Source organism: Camellia sinensis, chromosome 12 (genome assembly GCF_055761805.1).
Source record: "Camellia sinensis isolate YWXY chromosome 12, ASM5576180v1, whole genome shotgun sequence".
NCBI classification, from domain to species: Eukaryota; Viridiplantae; Streptophyta; class Magnoliopsida; order Ericales; family Theaceae; genus Camellia; species Camellia sinensis.
In genome coordinates this window covers 172194360-172197884 of record NC_138972.1, presented here as the reverse complement: position 1 = coordinate 172197884, position 3525 = coordinate 172194360, and positions in this window count along the sequence as shown.

The following is a 3525-nucleotide window of genomic DNA, read 5'->3' as shown; positions in this document are numbered from 1 at the left end:
TTTGAGGCTTTTATAGCGGGAAAAACACTATTCACGGGGACACGTGTCAAAAATCTGGTGGCTGCAGGACTAAGTGGCCGGCCGGCCACCTTTTCTGGCTGGCCAGCCATTTACTTTTTACAAAACAGGCCGGCCAGCTGTCTCTCTCCCCAAAAAATGGCCGGCCGGCTCCCAGGGGTGGCTGGCAATGCTGCAATGTATCTCCTTGGCTCTGTTTTACTCTTCGAGGGGAAGTTTCAAGCATTTCCATGCAACGGGAGAGTCAAAGGCCTTCATCTCCCTCCGTTTCGGATGCGTTCCGATGCCCAGATCGTCAGAAGTACACTCTGTTGTCGTTTTGTTTATCGAGTTGTTGTTTTGTTTATCGAGTTGTTGTTTTGCTTATCGAGTTGTTTGTCGAGCGGACGTGTTTCGTGTTTTTGAGTCATTGCGCTCTGTTTAAACAATCTTTGTTTAAAGTCTTGTTTATTTGCGTTGTCATCATTGTTGCATTTTGCTTATCGAGTTGTAAACTTCCTAAGGTTCTGTTACGTCTTAGTAAGTTGAGTTGCTTAGTTTGTTGCGTCGGTTCACTACCTGACTTGGTGATTACACAATGCGCATTGCCATTCAATTTCATTCTTGTACAAAATAAATGATGCGATACGATGCTAAAAATACAAACATCTTTTCAAAAGCTATTTCATTCCATCATGCTTTACAACCAACAAAGGTACAAGTTTTACAAAAAATGAAACTGCCTAACAATGTGCAAAGTGCTACAAACTACTAGCAAAAAGAAAAATAAAGCAGGAAATAGCAACATCAATGTCCTCGGGAGCGGGAACGAGAAGCACTCCTCATCCTCTTCTGCGGGACAACCTCCGCACCATCATCATCATCTGAGTCGGAGCTGTCATCCTCAGGAACCCCCTCAGCCTCGCCTCTATTCCTCGAGCCAAAACCGGAGCCCCCCTCCTCAGCAGATGTCTCTGACTAACGATCGGTAGCCTCCTCCTCCTCCTCAGCATCCTCCTCCTCCTTATCAGGCTCCACCTCTACAACGTGAGCCCTATGTCTGCGGACAGGCCCTCCTCGAGCTCCTCGAAAAGGCCTAGATGGCCCGGATCCTCGGGAAGGCCGGGATGGCCCCGCTCCCTGAAAAGGCCCGGGTGACCCAACTCCCTGAAAAGGCCCAGATGGCCCAACTGCCCAAGGAGGCCCAGGTGGCCTGGCCTGCGGCTGACCGGACCATGAAGGCATCTGAAAACAAAGAGTTCAATTCAAATACATCAGTCCAAATATATACATCAAATGTAGATACAAGCAAAAGTTACGAGAAGTGGGTGCATGTAAATACAATGTACAAGTGGGGTGTGTGTCAGATGTGCTCTACACAAGTAGTCTATCGATGCAGTAGAAATTAGCATGTCATCAGAAGTATGATAAATGCCAGAAAATTGAAGGGTACCTGAATGCCCGCGACAGACAACTGTGCCTCCCTACGCAGGACCATGCCCTCGAGGGTGGCCACCAGTCCAACCACCTCCTCCATATACCCTCGATGTGGCTGCAAATATGAGCTCATGATCATCAGTGAACAAGAATGTCTAAACATCTGAATGATGAATGAAAAACAGTGGAGCATACCGGCGGGGAGTCAGGATCAATGGCGTATCGATCACTGGGCATCGGAGGCTCTAGTGGGATCGGAGTCGGAGAGATAGCCCCATACTGCCACGCCATCAACTCAGTGGGCATGTCTGGCCATCCAGGATGAGGATAAGCCGACGGAGTCGGAGGAACCGGTCTACTCCCACCTCTAGATGTACCAACCCTGCTAGTGGAAGGGGCGTCTGCAGCCCGAGCCTGAGCCTGGCCCGAGGATGAAATACCGGCAGGCCTCATCATCAGGATACGAGCTCCCGTCAATGGAGGCATCAAATATATGTGACGGTAAGTGGCGTAGTCCCCCTCCCCAATATGTAGTAAAGCATCACTACCCAGCATGGCGCCGACTACCTCCGAGTAAGAGAGTCTGTCAGCAGTCCGCATACTGGCTGGGGGTACTGCGGGAGGATCCTGAGAAAGATACCCCCATACCTGGCGCAGAAAGCGTTCCCCCAGGAACCATACCCTGCCAACCGGCCCTTCGAGCAGGACCCTATACTGGGAGATGTCCGACCCTCCGGTATACTGAAGTCGGAGACCATCACCCAGGGGCGCCCAAGGCTGCCATGTGATCTGCGGATGATAAATGCATAAACCAATCAGAAATCGAGAATATACAGAGCAAATCAAAGATGAAAATGAAAGGAACTGAAAATTCTGAGGTACCTCTGAATGTCGCACAGTGTCAAAGTACTGTCGCAGGTAAAGGAGGGTCTCTCGAGGTCTCGGCCGGTGCGGGCCCTCGAACACTAGTGAATAAGGGGTCACGGGAATCCCTGCCACCTCCAGCTCTGGGGCTAATGATGGGAAGTATACACAGACCCATAGCTGAGAAAAGCAGTGCAGAATGTAAGTACGAAATGCTGAGAGCAAAATACAGACTGTAAAAGTGCGCTGTGTGTGCAATGTACAAGTAATGAGAAGCAGAAATGTAAATCAAGAGGACAGAAAAGTACCTCCCAGCCTCTCCAGTAGCCGCCAAGTAAATCGCCCCGCCTGCGGGAGGTCGCGCTCATATAAAAGTAAAGGGTAGCCAGGCCGGCGCCACCCCAGTCATATCGATGGACCTGTGATAGGTCAACCAGAGCACTCAGCAGGTATAGCCCGACCGTGTTTCCTCTATCGGCGCACAGGGTTGTCCCGAAGAGGAACATAAGGAAACCACGGGCGTACTGCTCCGTCTCCTCGGGAGTCTCAGGCACCATCTCCGCCCGCCGGAAGTGGGAAGAGAACCAAGTGTATCAGACTCTCCCAGAAACCCTGTCAACAGGCGGGCGAGCCCCTAATAGATATGTCCAGGCGGCCTCCCACTCGCCCATATCCTCATCATAGGGGATGGACCAACCTCTGATGTCTAAGCCAGTCAACACAGCGAAGTCTAGGGGCGTCATGGTCATATCTCTAGTGGTAGAGAAATGAAAGGAGTTGGTGGTGTCCCACCATCTCTCTACCAATGCTGCCATCAATGTCCTCCTGGCAGGACAACGTGACAACCCGACGCAGAAAGGCCCAAACCCTGCCAAGTCCACTAAGTCTCGGACACCCTCCGGAAGCTCAGCGTACCAGTCCCGCGCGATGGTGGAACCATACCCCCGCACACTGCGGGAACAAACCTGCATTCAGAATGAATACATGTGTCAATAATAAAACGAATGGGCTGTGTGCCAATGAGATGAATGGGTTGTGTGCCAATGAAATGAACTGGGCTATGTGCCAATGAGATGAACTGGGCTGTGTGCCAATGAGATGAAATGGGCTGTATGCCGATGAAGTGAAATAAGCTACATGCAAAATCTAATTTGGGCTGCGTGTTCAACTTTCAGTTAAATTGTGGGCTGCGTGTTCACTATCTACCTGGGCTGCGTGTTCAGAAAA